At 38.6% G+C, this 16,745-nt stretch overlaps 1 protein-coding gene across 3 annotated transcripts in view; it reads left to right on the top strand.

The window, feature by feature from the left end:
* Positions 1-246: 246 nt before the first annotated feature.
* Positions 247-16,745, top strand: part of LOC122058005 (FRIGIDA-like protein 3) — a 28,293-nt gene continuing 11,794 nt past the window's right edge. Inside the window, exons 1-2 of one of the 3 annotated variants that reach the window (XM_042620380.1) lie at positions 251-400; positions 6,533-6,610. The gene's annotated coding sequence lies outside the window, so the exon portion shown is untranslated. Of the gene's footprint in view, positions 401-6,532; positions 6,611-16,745 lie in introns of all 3 variants that reach the window. The other 2 variants (XM_042620378.1, XM_042620379.1) reach the window with 2 other exon arrangements.

Genomic DNA, 16,745 nt, shown 5'->3' on the forward strand with positions numbered 1-16,745 from the left:
GGACTCGGCTTGGGTTTTTTGAAACCCCGTCTGTTTCACCCCTATTAAATATTTTTCGTAATTGTAATTTTCCCAAACCTTAAATTCAAATCCGTTTGGGGCCGACACGTAAATGCACTTTTCACCAAAGAAAAAAAAAAAAAAGTCACTTAACCTGGGTTGGTGCGTAGGTTAAGCTTTTTGCACTCCCACATCACGTTAGAGAATCTAACGGTCTGCTGTCTTATGCACAGATCGAGTGTGAGCACTTTACTTTTGCCTCGTAAAGGCCTGAAGCCTAAGCCGTTTTTCATCCTTTCTATGATGTTCCTGTCGAGTCGTCTGCAGACACCGTCTCGGCGCCATTGTTTTCGCTTCGTTCGTTCATATCAGATTCCTTGAAAAGAAAAAGAAGTAAATTGTAAGTTTTTTCATTCTGTTACTATTCTTTCTAATTTTTCCTCTCATTGGAGTACGGTAATTCTAGGGTTTCTGTCAGTGAGTTCGGTTTTATTTGGCGTTTTAAAGCGTAGTTTGTAGTTTTGTCGAATGATAACGATGATTATAGATCAGTAAAGTGGGAATCTTGGGGATTGTTGCTTCTTTTTCTGGATATGATTCGGAAGTGAATAATTTAATGGTCTGGTTCCTGTTCTGATTGTTAGCTTTCTTTCGACTGTATTGATTGTTGGTTTTTGTTGATTTGGTTGGTTTGCTGTTAATTGATTAGTTTATTGAGTTGCATGTAGGTAGATTCTTTGTAATGAATGGAAGCATATTGGTTAAGAGAAAGTGAATCCACAGTATTAGGTTAGCTGCTTGCACATCAACATCCGAGTTTGCTTCCAGGTGATGGAAATGTACTAGTTCAGTCATGGTTGCATTTTGGGTTCTAGTTTCGATGGATTCAGGAATAGGCAATGATAAAATTGTACTTTATTTAGTTGCTGGTCTTAGTGTATCTAGTGCTTTTGCTGTTAACATGAGTTATTTGGTCTGTTCTTATATTTCCAGTTTACTGTAAAGTAATGTTTTAGATTTCACCCAGGGGTTATTTTGATCCCAGGGAAACAGAAATATTTCGCTATTTGAAAGATTCCGCTCAAAATTTCAGCAATTTTTCCAGTTTATGATAGACTTTGCTCGAAATTTCAAACACTCCTAATGTAAAGCAAAGCTTTGAGAGAAAGTAGTGGCATGTATTTGATCAGAAATGTAGGTGTTAGATTGTATGAGTTCTTAGATGTTTTTCATCCTGGTATAAACCACTTGTCATCTTGAGTAGTTTCACATATTTCTTCTGGCAATGCGCTGCACTTTTTTTTTTAATTTTTTCTTGAAAGAAATATGGAAGAGAAGGGAATAAAAGGTTATAATCATGATTAATCAAGTGTTATGTGTCATGATTAATCAAGTGTTATGTGTCATTGAAATGGGATAAAATAATATGAGGAAAGGTTAACCGTCTGATGAAAATAGTTTCAAGTACCATAAACAGAATTGGAGGGCAATGCTACGTAAAAAAGCAATGACCAATATAAAGTGGTATCTTGGTAGGGAGGATAGGTTGAATCAGAGGGGGGAAAAAAATCTTGGGTTAGATATCTGCTGTCTTTGGATGCTGGATTGTACACTTTCTAGAAAGTATCTTGTGAGGACAACTATTTGATGACTGAATATGCTCAAGGATTGTTGATGAACCAGTATAAAACTGGGAGTCCCATACCGTGTGGATTTTAAGATTAAAGGCCCTAAGGAGGGAAAATGACTGGGCTGGGTGAAGTCTTTCCAATGCAGTTCAAGGTTCTAGAAAGAATCTGGCGCCCAAAATTGCTAACAGACGGAATAAAGGTATGATATGAGAAATTAGACAAGTCAGAATCTAACAATCAGATTTGACTGAAAAATAGTGTATCCACTTAGTGAAGAATGAGAAAAGATAAAGAAGTATAAGAAGAAATATAAGGGATATGGGAAGATCACACCTAAGAAGAGATGATCAGAACTAGAAGAAAGAAACAGCAGCAGAAGGCTAGAAGAAGAGCTTCCACGGTTCCACCCATGTTTACTAAGCTCAATATCTCAAAAAATCTTGAAATAAACTCGATTCTATTATTCAGATCGTTTCTAACTGATGGGAGTGTACGTATAGTACCATTTAAATTTCCTAAATTGATTAACAAAAGGACTCCTAATTCTCTCTTACACTAATAAAGTACAGACCCAAAATAGAACTATTTCTAGCTAATAAGTATCCTGCTCGAACTCAAACACTTTAAGTACTAATCTCATGTACTAACTTCACCCTCTCTTTATGGGCTTATAAATTAGGAGAAGATACTATCCACAAAGTATGTTACACCCTATGATTAATTATCATTAATAGTGCAGAATGAAGATGATGAAGAGCTATGCTGATCATACACACCATACCTGACACTAGATGTTTGTGGGAAATGATGGTGCATGCTACTGTCCTGTTGCTTGAACTCACTACTACCCTCCAGATTGAGGCCTCCAAGTGTGTCATATACAAAAGAAACATCTCCATATCAACGCTGTTATGCTCCTCATCTGGTCTAAACCTGCGGCACAAGCCTCTAGTATAACCTACATGTGTACTGTGGTCAACATCCTGGGTAGCATGATCAAACTGAGTCTCCTGTGAATTGGATAGGCTCCAATTCAGGCTCCACCTCTACTTGGTTGTTGATGCAGTTGGCCGTGGGAAGATTTGGGATTAATTTAGTACTTTGGTTTGTTTCCTTAATTGTCAGTGTAGGGTGTGGTCAAGTTAGTAGGGAGATTCAATTTTAGATTTCACTTTCTAAGTTATGTTAGTTGCGATTCCAATTATTTTCCATTAATTAATGTTTTTTTTTTCTTCTTTATATAGCCATGTAACATGGTAGAGGGCAGACTTGATTTGAAGAGTTGAATGAAGTTTTTGGTTTGAAGCCATGGCTGCCGTGCATGCTCCCCTCTCTCTCTCTCTCTCTCTCTTCTTCTTCTTCTTCTTCTTATCTTTTTCTTCTCTTTGTCTTCTTCCCCTTTTCTGTTTTTCTTCCCTTTGCTTTTATTTCCTCTTTATTATCAATACCCCTGACTTCCCATCTTTTATGTTCATACTTGATCCTTGTAGCTAGCAGCACTGTTTGTTGGAAGAGAATCGTTGGAACTCCTTGGTTCCTTTTAGTTATGAGCTGATATTTTGGGTTTTAATTCTCCTTCCCTGGGCGACCAAACCCTTGGAGCTTCTTTGACATAAACCATCCTTGCCGTGAGAAATAAAACCTGCAACTTAGATCTAAACCTGAAGCCATCGCCCTACCTGATTTTAGGAGTTGTTGTTGATCTTTGAGGATGAGTTGTTTTCTGCATCGAATTCAAGGGGACAATGGGCTCCAAATTTCCTCCTGAAATTTCACTTGGATTGAAGCCCTCGTCATAGAGCACTCTCACCTAAATTGACCTAGAGTCTTTCGCCTTTCTGTTTAGACATAAGGTTGAAGAAGAAGCTCCCTTTCTTCTTATTTTAGAGTTAAGGGCCTAATTTTTGTTAATTTCTTAAGAGTCCTTTCGGTTATGAAGTTATTATATTTAAGCCCCATTTCAGTTTAATACCCAGTACCCAATTAAGCCCTCTTTTCCTAATTGAAGTTACTATTTTACCCCAGACCACTTTTAACCCCTTCAAGAAGGTTCTAATTGTGCGGAGAATTTACAAGATTGCCACTCAACCGTTATATTTGAGATTTTAATTGTTTGAATGGGCCTATAAGTGATCTGATTCCAGTTTCGGGATTTGGATCTTCATCAGTTGTATTCATCTTAATGGCTTTCACAAGTTGACTGAAATTTTGCAAGTTTTGATGGTTTCAACCTACCCTGAGATGACCAATTTTTGATGTTTTTGACCCTTTCCAACCCAAATTTCTAGCAAATAGCCTTGTGGAATGATGACAACAAAACATTTGTTTGAAAGACAACCTTATAAACATCATTTTGAGTTGAAAAAGCAACCACAATAATTTATCTTTTTTGCTATTTTTCAAACCAAAACAGAAAATTTTTTTGAAAAAAAAAATTACGTCAAATTTTTTTGGCTGAAAAAAGTGACAACGTGAGGCCATAGTTCAGCTGATGTTGATTAACATATATAAAATTGAGCTCCAACCACTAAGTATTAACCTTACTTTTTCCAAAAAATTGTTGCAATAAAATAAAAAAATTAAACCAGAAAATAGAAAAATAATTTAAACAACAAAACAAAAAACTTAGCCTTATCTCAACTTAATGGGATCGGGTACATGGATCTGTGCAAAAACAAAATAAAAGAAAAGAAAGTCAAATGAAAGCAAGGTTATTAAGGTGGTGAGGCGATCGAAGCGTTTGAGGGTATTTTGGAGCATTTTGGCGATAAGGCTGGCATAAGGCGTCGCCTTATTGAATAAAGCGTTCGTATATTACTCAAATCCTAGTTGAATCTTACTACTCATATGCTAAATAAATATTAAAGGTTTATACTTTATACCAATGCAAGATATTCATCAAGAAAACAAATATAGTGAATAAACTAAGTTCATCTTCATCAATCATCAATCATCATTATAACATATTGACATATAATATAAATAAATAATTATGAAACAAAATTATAAATATAATGAAAAGAAGACTTAAAATATACTAGTATTTTGAGAGAAGAAGGGAGAAGATAGAACTCCATTCACTGGTTGAATTGAGAGAAACATGCAGGAACAAAAATATAAAGTGAGGGACAAAAATAGAAGGTAATGGCAGAATTCAGAATTCATATAACTTCATAAAAATTGCTTTAGTAGTTAGTTCCTTAAGACCTCCATGTCCATTTGTAGAAAAGGAAGAAGAAAGAAGGGAGAAGAAAGAAGAAAAGAAAAGAAAAGAAAACAGGTAGAGCACTGAGCTCTCACCGTAGGATGAAGAAGAATGAAGAAGAAGGAAAAAAAAAAAAAAGGAAGAGTCGCCATGGATGAAGAAGAAAGAAGGAAAAAAAAAAAAAAGTCAAGGCTCTGAGATCTCTCACCGTATGATGAAGAAGAACGAAGAAGAAAGAAGGGAGAAGAAAGAAAAAGAAAAAGAAAAAAAAAACAGCTCTCACCAGTCACCATAGCATGAAGAATGAAGAAGAAAGAAGATGAGAAAAACAATACAACATACCTGGAGAGGGGGGTACAAAGCTTCGCCGAAGGCCGCCAGAGAAGAATCCTTGCCGCTGTAGTAAGAATCAAAGGAGGAAGGCTCGTCGTTGGCTAGTAAACCCTTGAGAAATCCTTGTATTTGTGAATGTAAAATTGTGAATCGTGTTTTTCTTTTGGTTGAGTCTTAGACTTTAGTTTTAATAGACTTGATCCCATGCATCTCAAGTGTATTCTTCTTCATAAACTTGCTAATCACGAAATAATATCTAGAATCTATGTAAATCAGTTTTAAAAATCAAGTTATTTTTGTAATGTACATAAGGCATCATAAGGCGCATAAAATGATGCCTTATAACGCCTTATTGGTTAAGGTGGTCGCCTTCGCCTTATGAACTACAACTAAAGCAGCCTACTGCCTTACCTCTTGGAACCGCCTTAGCTCCTGGGCATTGCCTTACCAACGCCTTGGCGACGCCTTAATAACTATGAATGAAGTAAATGAGAGTAAAAGGGAAGAAGCACAACCTAGTAGAACAAGGAAATCTCAGCTAAATGGGGTCAGCTACATGGATCCTTACCCTCTAATCGGCTCTATCTGAGGTCATACTTGAGACAAACCCTATGCATGTCATTTCTCACGTCTTCTATGGTCATTTTAGGCCTACCCCTAGCTCTTTTATCTCTTAAATCAGAATCAGATCATTCCTCTTTATTGGGGTGGGGGGCATCCCCAGGCTTTCGTTGAACATGAACATACCACCTTAAACAACTTTCTTAGAACTTATTGTCAACTGGGGCAACTCCCAAATCAACTCTAGTATGCTCATTCCTTACTTTATCTTTCCTAGTTTTGCTGCACATCCATCTTAACATATAAAAAGTTGAAGCCCAACCACTACATATTTACAAAAAACTTTAGGGAAGAATGGTACTACCTTAAACTATGAATCTTTGACCATTCTCCCTCATATCCACCAAATGTTAGTTGGAAATTACTTGTACAACCTTCTAAGAACTTGTTTTACCAAGAGTTGGAAGTGGAATGACTAGAATCCAGGTAAAATTGAGGTGCTTAGGCTTGCAAAACCTGTTGAAATATAAGTTGAAGTCGACTGTTTTAATCAAATTTTGGATTTTATGTTAAGTGGTTGTGCTGTTTTGGTGAAACGAAAAGGCACCACTGACTACAATCAAGATTTCGACCGAAACATGGAAGTTTTGGTTAAAACTCTGAATATCTGCTGAGTCACACTAGGTTTTGTGCTGGTTCAGGTCGAAACCAAATTTTGGTAAGTTTCGACCGAATCCCAACTTCTTGAACCTTGGTTTGCTCAGTGAATTCTGATTTGTTTAGTTTGTGGATTCACAATTAGGGCTTTGGTGGATTTCAAGCCTGCAGGTTCGGTGGATTCGTGATCTGATTTTCTATCCTTTATTCTATCAAGTTTCAGGTAAAATATCTTAGTTATGCACCCTGCGATCTTGTGTTCTGCTGGGACTTCTTAAGCTCATGTTGTTGCTTTATTTCATACATTCTTCCTGTGGTGAAATCTTGATATTACATGCAATCAAACTGCTTATAAGATTATTAAAATCTGTTTCTGTTTTTATCTCCCAGTTCTCTAATCGAATTCAGAATCCTAGTTCAATTTAACTTTTCAAAGTCTGCTACTGGTTTAGAATTCTACTTGCTGTTTAATCGTTAGTTCAAGTGAGTGTTTGACTTCTGTTTTGAAGGAAAATCCTGCTGTCAATTGACTTTTCTGGGGTTCTATTCTAGAATCCTAGTTCCAGTTGGAGTCCTATCAAACTTTTCAGGTCTGTTCAGTTCTACTGTCTAAGCTGAGAACTTGACCAAAGTTTTATGCCTGTCTGATTTGTTCTGGTTAAGCTATCAAGTTTTCTCCAAAATCTGGTAGTTCCTTTTTCCTGTAGACTCAGATTTTCTTAGGTTTTCTAAACCTGATCCCTTAGGTGAATAGAAAACAAATTAAATACACAATTAATGAAAGATCAAGTAAATTTCCCATTGCTGTTAATAGAGCAGATCATAGTTGCCAAGGCAGTGGAGGGGTGCCTAGGCGCCCAAGTGTTATTTTTTAATTTTTAATTTTGATCTTCTCTCTTTTCTAACATTATTTGGTTTGCATTCACACAAAAAAAAAAAAGTATGTTACATATAACCTTATATTGTCAAAAATAACATTAAATCACTTCAAATCATAAAAAAATCAACATTAAGCCACATCAAGTCATCAAGCGCTTAGTTGGTAAAGACCGAGTCCTCACAATAAAGCGGTCAAGAGTTGCCTACCTATAAACAATAGTCATAATGTATCAATATCAAGTTGCATAAAGTCATAAAAAATCAGCATTTAGAGAAATATTTTTGTTTTGTTAATAAGTTTGACTGGTCAAATGATTTTATTTTTACATGAGACTTTGTATTGTGTAGAGCACAAAACCAGTTTTCCAACAAATCCAAGATTGCTTAAATTTGAGTTGTATTGACAATGTTATCTTCTAATCAAACTTATTTCAATGTGCGCTAATGCTATTAAAAATTGCTTTAATGAAAATTAAGTTATGGACATCAGAACAAAAGATTACTTTATTGCACTTCTGGTTCTTAATAATGATTTACCATGATAATATTTATGGAATTTTCAGATTTGGGAAAAACCCAGCCTTTGAAAGTTGAAATTCGCCACCAAAGGTCCATATTTTATTCTTGAATTGGGGAATTGACTTTTATCTTTTTGGAATTTGATTTTTAAACTTCTTTTATTAGATTCAAATAGGGGGAGTATTTGCTTATTTATAAATCAAACGATATTTGGCGTAAATAAGTGACAAACCTGCTTCGATACCATTTCATTGCTCCTTTCAATATAGCAACAATTGTCTAGACCCCGAGAAAATCGCCTGGACACCTAGGCGGCGCCTTACAACTATGGTGGATATTCTTCTATCCTTGATCATCTGTGGATAAAAACACATCCTGTTGCATGTCAATAAGATTGTGGGCCTTTTCGAAATTTGGTTCCCTGCTCTTCTGAATTTCCAACTAATTTGGTAAACCCTTAATTTCTCTTGGTGGAATTTCAGGGCAGCGGCAGTTCAAAACCCAAATTCCATCAACTCGGCATTCAAATCTTAACTTATTCATGTTCATGTCCTTCAATAGAACTTCTCCACAAGAACCGAACGATAGATCCATCTATACCCCTGTCGTTAAGATCCTATGTCGATTCAATGTGCTTTTGATAGGTCCATGCAGGTACCTTGGCTATTCTAAATCATGCACTCATTATTCCTTTAAGCTTAGGAGTAGGATTCTGAACTAATGTATGTCTTTAATATATCATGCATATAGTTTCTATACTCTTTCAGACTGAACTTATCGGATGAGATTGAAGGAAGGCTGGAGTTTGAGCTCAGAAGGGTGACTGTTAACTATGTTTGAAGAGGACTCAGGACACATAGGGATAGTGCTACTATAGCAAATCTGACCTAAAACTGGCTTACAACACAAAATAGAGTTAAAAAAACTTTCCTATGGTGATGTATTGCAGTCTTGCAGAAAATTGAAAAAGTATAGTACTACTCTACTAACACTGATATGCTTCAAATGCCTATCAACCGAAAACTATTCTCTTGACCATAAGCTGATTTGGAAGTTTGTGTTACAACTTTACATGGGTGGACTGTAGTTCCTTTTGAAACTTCGAAAACTCCCAAAGGACTAGTGCATGAATTTCAACTTGCTAATTATAACAATTCCTAATAACCAATGGTAATTCAACTTTTTTTTGGAGGGGGGTTGAAAGGCCAACTTAAAATTGATGGGACTAAAAACTTAACCAACTTAATCTCTCAATATGGGTCAAAGCAAAATCTTTCTAAAAATAGTAACAATAGTACACTATATATCTTGTCAAGGCATCACCTTGTGACAACATGCCTTATGTTATATCAGTTTTTCCGACACTTCATGAGTATAAACCATTATGACTAGAAAAAGTAAATTAACAGCATAATAATAAAGATGCTTCACTGTTATAGACTGGTATGACTTGAACCATAGCTAGCCCATGGGATATTGTATAAGGTTCTCGGATGCAGTAAAAAAATTAAGAATATCTGTGCTTAAAAGGTTGGGATGGAGGCCTTGTGGTTGCACTTGGGGTTTGTAAAGGTGACCTTGCATTTTGTTTTGTTTTGCTTGGTGTCAGTGTTGGTTGATTTGATTATGAGCAAAAGTTAACAATATGAACTCGTTGAGTCAGCAGTTTGGAAGCAATTTGTTTTTTTTTTTTTTTTGGGTGAATTAGTGAATGCATTAAAAGGAAATGTATCCCAAAAGGGAGATTACAAGCCCAAAAGGGAGACCAAAGTCCAAAAGGACGTCAACCAAGGCTAAGTGGGCTCGATGAGTGGAAGACACGTCACAAGGATATGTCTAAAACTACACAAGGCCTACAAGGCTGAAAACAAGAGCCTGAAGCCCAACAACTTACAATTCAAAAGTCCACATGGGCAGAACAGGAACCCAGAAGCCCAAAGGAGGAGGGGCAGACTAGGAAAAATGGAGGTAGGGTTCCACCAAGCCCTACCAACAGGTCTCATCACAATTCCTTCCAGCCGTCAAGACTTGAATCAGGATTCCGACGGAAAAGGTAGGCACGACGGCGGGGGCGTGGGCATTGCGGAGGGCTGCGGACAAGAGAGAATCTGACCTAGCGAGGTGATAGCCGCGAAGGGGGGCGCCGGCCTTTCGGAGGTTGTCAGTGAGGCAGTTGTCAGCCGTGCAAAACTGGCAACCTTCCGGGTTGCAGCCTTGCGAAGAGCATGCCAAAGTCGCCATAACACCATTGGTCTGCCATGGAACAAGAGTAGGGGGAGGAGAGCATGGCAAGGTCAGTCACCAAAGCACACTCGAACATCGCAACTCAAGGATGAGGGTTAGCAGACCCATCAAGCATCGACGGAGGGGGGGAGGAGCCAATGATTCATTCTGGGAGCAGGTCGGAGCAGCTGATAGCGACAAACTATGCTTAGTGGCAGGCCAGAGTTCGCTAGCGGAAGAGGGAGCCAATGAATCCAGCAAGGAGGATCAGGGATCCTGGCAAGACCAGCATCAGATCAGAGATGGGGGAGGAAGGAAAGGGGAAGTGGCTAGGGTGGATCACGACCTCCCAGGCATGAGAGACCGAAGAAGAAAAGGGATCTCATAGACTCGTGAGACCGAGGAGGAGGAGGAGGAGGAGGAGAAGAAGAAGTTCAGAGGAAGAGGGAGATGAAGAGCGAGAGGACGAGAAGAGAAAAGGAGGGTAGGGGGTTTTCTCGGGAGCGTGACGGTCGTTCTATCGGAAGCTATTTGTTTTAATATGTTGTGGGGAGATCTATGCAGGATAGGTGTGTCCTCTATAATCTTGTAGGTAATAACAAGCTTTTAAGTATCGGTGTTGCCTATCGTATTAGTCAAGTGATTTTAATAGAGGTATTGTATTGTATCATTTTGGAGATACCAAGATGCACTAAAGATGCATGAAAATGGTCAAGATATGCATGGAAATACATTTTTTGGATAAAAAAGTAGTATAAATAAGCAATATATAACATGTATCATGCATAAAAACTAAAATGGTGAACAACGCATAGTGGGACAAGTGCTTTCAATTGAAATTTTTATAAAGGATGAGGTTTCTTACATGTAGTAATAGTCTATTGCCATGAAGAGTGTCGGGGTGGTTTAAACTCATAGTAGGTAGGGTCTTCAAGAATAGGAGCGACTAGGATGATGTTGTGCATCGACCGAACATGAGCACAATATTGACCCCAATCGAAATAGTTATGGTAGTGTGTCTCCCACATTTCCATAACTATTGTAGTTGATAGATCTGATCTAGATGTACTACATATAATTTTCCGAACGGCATATAACTTGGTTTTTCAAAGAAATGAAAACAAAAAATAAACCCGAACATGAATTTTTTGAATCTTACTACAAATCCTTGCAAATGAAGTTTGATGCTATGGATGGGTTAGTGTTACCTGAATCCATCAATTTATAGCAAAAAATTAGGTATAAAACAATGATTTAAACACAAAGATCAAGTTTTTGAGAAACGGTAAGGTTGCTTCATTGCAGTGGCTTCAAGTTGGGAAACAACCTCTCTGCAAAGCAGGGGGCTGTGTACATTATGACCTCTCCAGACCTTGCAGTGGTGGGAGCCTCTGATGTAGATCCCTATTGTGGGTAGGGCAATCGCAGGAGGAAGCCCAGCCCAAAGTGTCTACAATCAGCCTCTTAATTGAGGCCTATTTGATGTAATAAAGAATGGGCCCAATGGGCCCATCGAATTAGGCTTTTACTTAAGTACTATTTTAATGTCTTTGTTATTTTGGGCCCATTGATTGTAAGTCCTATCAAGGCCGATCAGCCCTAGTTCTAGTCTTAGTCTATTTCTAGTCCTAGTTGCAATAGTAGTGGTTAGTCCTAGTTGGAAATTAACTCCTATTAGCTCCTAGACCTATTATGGTTGTAATTCTTCCCTCTTTAAATAGAGGAGCTTATGTACACTTATTTCGCAGATTTGAATAAAGAATAATTGCAGCCAATTAATTGCTTAGAACAGCCGGGATAGCTGTGAGTGAGAAGCTTGGGCTGAGACAGCCACTCCTCCCCACTTTCCCTTTGTTTCTCTTTTAATTTCTGCAATCGATGTTCTATTTCTGATCACTGTTACTGCCTTTATTAATTGATTACTGTTCAGTTCTGCCCCTTGAGATCGATCAGTCAGAAGTCTTCTTTGAGAAGCCAATCGATCTCCCCTATTGTCAATCTTGAAGTTCTGATCTGCTGCGTTATTGAAGAACCTTTTCTGTACCTTAAGTGGACCACTCGATCCATCTTAGTAGACTGATCGGAGCTGCCCAGTTGCTATCCCTGCAGGAATCCTTGGATTCTCTCTCCTAGGTCTGAAAATCAAGAACCTTCGTAACTTCAGAACCAGCCTTCAGAATCTGTTGATATTTGGAGGTTTTATTCCTCACACCTGGGCCTACACTCGACCAGAAGCTCAGCTCCATCCTGTGTAGGTCTTTTTCTCTCTTTTCTTGTGTTTGTTCTTTTTCTGGTTTTGGGTTATTGTACTGCTTGCATCTTGTGGGGATAATTCTGGGTTGTCCCCTTTTGTGTTTCTATTCTTGTTTGGGGTTATAATTGTGGGGGTTTGTTTCTTGTAATCTACTCCTGTATTAAGTGGTATCAGAGCTATGACTGAAGAAAGACCCTAACAAATTACTCTGGAAGATGTGTGGAAAGCCCTCCAAGCCTTGACTACAAGGTTGGAAGGACATGATCAATAGATAGCTGAACTAAGAGAGTCGAATGCTACTCGCTCTAGTACTCAAACTAATGCTGCTCCAACTAATGTTCGACCTACTGTTAACAATACTTATAATGTACCTAGAAGGGTCACTATGCGAGCTCAAAGGAATATATCAGTTCGTGATGAAGAGTATGATGATTATGACAATTACCAACATCGCCATAATGATACAAGGTGAAGTTGGAACTGAAAGAATAGAATGGAAGGCACGATCCCCTCTATTACCATAACTGGGTAAATTCTTTTGACGACTACTTCCGTTGGTACCGTATGCTTGAAGAAAGGAAAGTCCAATTAGCTATCACTAAGCTAACTGGTGGAGCTAAGGATTGATGGAATAATGAAGAAGATAGGCTCATATGCAGTCGCCAGATGCCTCGCAGTTGGGAAGATTTGAAATTTCTCCTCAACGATGGGTTCCTACCACCAACATACCGATGTCGACTCTATGACATGCTGAATACTCTCAGGCAAGGTACTATGACTGTAGAAGAATATATTAATCGATTCAATGAATTGCTTTCACGAACAGGTGCCCATAAAGAAGATGAAGAACTACTCATATCTCGTTTTAGATTGGGGTTAAGGTACGACATTCATGAGAAGCATGGTGTGATCGAGATACCTTTCATAAATACATGTTTTGATAAAGCACTAGACGCAGAGGATCTAATCAAATCATCCTCCAGGAGGTACAACCAGTCAATTGACAACAAAAGGAAATGTCCAGTGGATTCCCTACTCAAGCTCCACAAGATACATATGATAAGGGTAAGGCTCTAATAGGGGGAGGGGAGAACGGATCTATAACATGCTACAACTGTGGGAGAATTGGTCATATGGCAAAATTCTGCCCCAACCGAGGATGATCCAACTTCATAATCAATGCCATCGAGTCCAACCTTGATCTACAAATTCATGAACCTCAGGATGATGATTGTACCATTAATGTTGAAGTTGAAGGAATGGAAGATGAGTTTGAGGATGAGTATACACTAGAGGACGATGATCCTTATGCCTATGTCAATATAGTGGCAAGAATCCTAGTGACTGAAACTAAAGGTGAAGACTGGAGGAGGAACAATATTTTCTACAACTTGATGTCTAGCAGACCTCACAAAGCTCAGGTAATTGTGGACAACGGGAGTTGTGTGAACGTTGTATCCTAGGCTTTCGTGGTTGAAGGAAAGCTTAAGACTGAACCACATCTACAACCATACAAGGTATCACTTCTAGACAACACCACCATGGCTGTAACTCAACGCTGTTCTGTGCCATTGAAGGTCTCAGATTATGAAGATGTATGGTGTGATGGCATTCCCATGGTCCTCACTGATGTACTACTTGGAAGGCCTTGGCTCTATGACAACAATGTTCTAGTTGGAGGTACTAAGAACCAATGCTTCTTCGATCACAAAGGCAAGCCATTCATTCTAAATCCACTCAACATACCACAAGTGAAAGACAAGGTAAGGGCTGCCCAAGTAAGAAGACAACATGTCTTAAAGAATATTGCAAAGACCTCTTCCAAAGCAACCACCGAACAAAAGAAGCCACCATTCAAAGACAATTTTAGCAAGAAGGCCATGATGGACAGCAAACTATGTGTGCTACCCCATAGAGAGTTCTTAACTACTAGTGAAGAAATCGAACTAATCTTAGCCCTTGTGATGTAGCAGCACTATGATGGATCGACCCAAACCCGATCCAGAACACAGACCTAAAACAAATTCAATTTGGGATCAAAGTTACTGATTTGGGTTCAAGATTATTAGAATATTCTAGGATTTTATTTTATTTGAGAATATTTGTTTCCTATTTGAGTCCTTATTTGCTTCTAATTCTGTTAGCCTAGGTTTAGGGGATTTTATTTCTATCTTAGTCTTTGACTTTAATTAGAAAGTTTTAATTTTATTTTATTATAAATTAGACATGTAATTCAAGGGAAGAGTTAGTTGATTAATGAAGAATGAATTAAGTTGCGAAAGGCATGCGTGGCTGCTCTTGCTCCCCCCTCCTTTTTCTCACTTAATCTATGAAATCTCTCCCTTCCCCCCCTCTCTTATCTCCTCCTTGTCCAGCGAGACACCCCCCCTTTCTTCTTCTTCCTTGCGACCTCCCTACCTTTCCTCTTCTTCTGTCTTTTTTTCTCTTTCCCACTTTCTTCTTCTTCGTTTCTGATTTTGTCTTATAACCCCTGCTTCCCCTATTTCTAGGCGGTACCTGCAGCCTTGGATAGTGCCTTCAAACTCCTTGGTGCTTTGTTGGCTTGGACTGAGAACAATGGTGTTACTTCCTTACCTGTAGGTGATCTAATACACATGATATGAGTGCTTAATAATCAGTATACTATGAGGGCTGAAATCTGTAACTCAGGCTCTCTCAAGCTTCCGCCCAGATCTGATTTCGAGGGCTATATCTCTCTTAGTTGATTATTGTTGGTGGTGCTAGGGCTTGATTATAGAAGGGTTTGGACATAGTTTCATAAGCCTGGAATTTCATGTGGAGCAGATTTGGTGAAAGAGGAACCAGGCATGAATCCGATTTGGAGTTCCGCCCCTTCTCTGCTTTGATTCCAAGGTTGAAGATGAATCCTCTTTCCTTTTGGTAATTAAAAGCTATTCTAACCCTTTCCCCACCTGGTTTTCCTATTATACCCCTCAAACCCCTTTAACTCCTTGCCCTTTATTACTATTTCGTCTTTTGTGGTAGTCCATTTTCATTCCAGATTAATACCCCTCCTTTAACCTTTTATTTATACCTTGCCACTAAGTATTTGGCATTCCAAGTTTACCCCCTCCCCTTTCATATGTTACTCTCTTTTTCTAAAGTGGGAATTTAAAAGTCTTTAGTTCTTCGTCTTTTGTGTAAAAGTTCTTTTGTTTTACCTCCCATACTAATGACCCTCTCTTCCTCCTCTTTATTACAGCCTGCCATTGAGTCTTCCCCCTTCTTAGTTTACCCCCAGTGAACTAATCTAAACTCTTCCTTAACCTTGGGGCCATTTAATTACCAAATTGCCATGCTTCTAGTCCTTGGCTTCTAAGTTATTTAAGTGGGCCCACATCCATCCTAGTTTGATCTCTTGGGGCCCACCGGCCTCGCATTATTTGGTATCAGAGCAAATTTCCTGTCAACCCATTTACTCCAATGGTTGCTTACACCACCCCCTCATCTGAACTGTGGACTTGGTTACTTCGACAAAATGAAGAGACATTGAAGGTGGTTAGTGCTTTCTAAATAGAGTTGGTTGCTAGTAGGATAGAAGGGGAAGCACAAGCTGTTACCCTTCAGATCATTACCGCAAGACTTGATTCCTTAGAGACACGTATTCTGAACCCTGGTAGACAACAAGGTCACGTCATTCATGACATTGTGACGGCACCTCGGGAACCATGCTCTCATCAACATAATAAAGAAGCTCTGAAAGCTCTCCAAGCTAATCTAGAAGTGCTTAAAGCTGCCCATCTAGAGGCCATTCCAACAAGCTTTGCTGTCGATGTTAAAGATGAACTGGACGATCCGATGATGGTTGCATCTGAAGAACTGATCGATGGTCCGATTTCAGTTGTGAATCCCTACCAACCGATTCCAATTAGAATCATATCATTTGTTGACGACCATCAGGAGATCGTGACCGTTGATTGTGAGCTGTGTTGGATCTTTACCCCATCAAAGCCATTGATCGAGGATGTTGATCGAGTGGTGCTGATTCTCCCCTTCTATAAAACTCGTGGACGAGTTTTTCTAAACATCAGGGGAATTGATGTAGCATTACTACGATGGATCGACCCAAACCCAGTCCAGAACCCAGACCCAAAACCAAATTCAATTTGGGATCGAAGTTACTGATTTTGGTTCAAGATTATTAGAATATTTTAGAATTTTTTTTTATTTGAGAATATTTGTTTCCTATTTGAGTCCTTATTTGCTTCTAATTCTATTAGCCTAGGTTTAGGAGATTTTATTTCTATCTTAGTCTTTGACTTTAATTAGAAAATTTTAATTATTTTGTTATAAATTAGACATGTAATTCAAGGAAAGAGTTAGTTGATTAATGAAGAATGAATTTAGTTGTGAAATGCCTGCATGGCTGCTCTCTCTCCCCTCCCCTCCCCTCCCCTCCCCTCCCCTCCCTTTTGTGAGAACCCCCCTTCCCTGCGATTTCTCCCCTCCCTTGCGTGGCTGC

The sequence above is a fragment of the Macadamia integrifolia genome, chromosome 12 (genome assembly GCF_013358625.1).
Source record: "Macadamia integrifolia cultivar HAES 741 chromosome 12, SCU_Mint_v3, whole genome shotgun sequence".
NCBI classification, from domain to species: domain Eukaryota; kingdom Viridiplantae; phylum Streptophyta; class Magnoliopsida; order Proteales; family Proteaceae; genus Macadamia; species Macadamia integrifolia.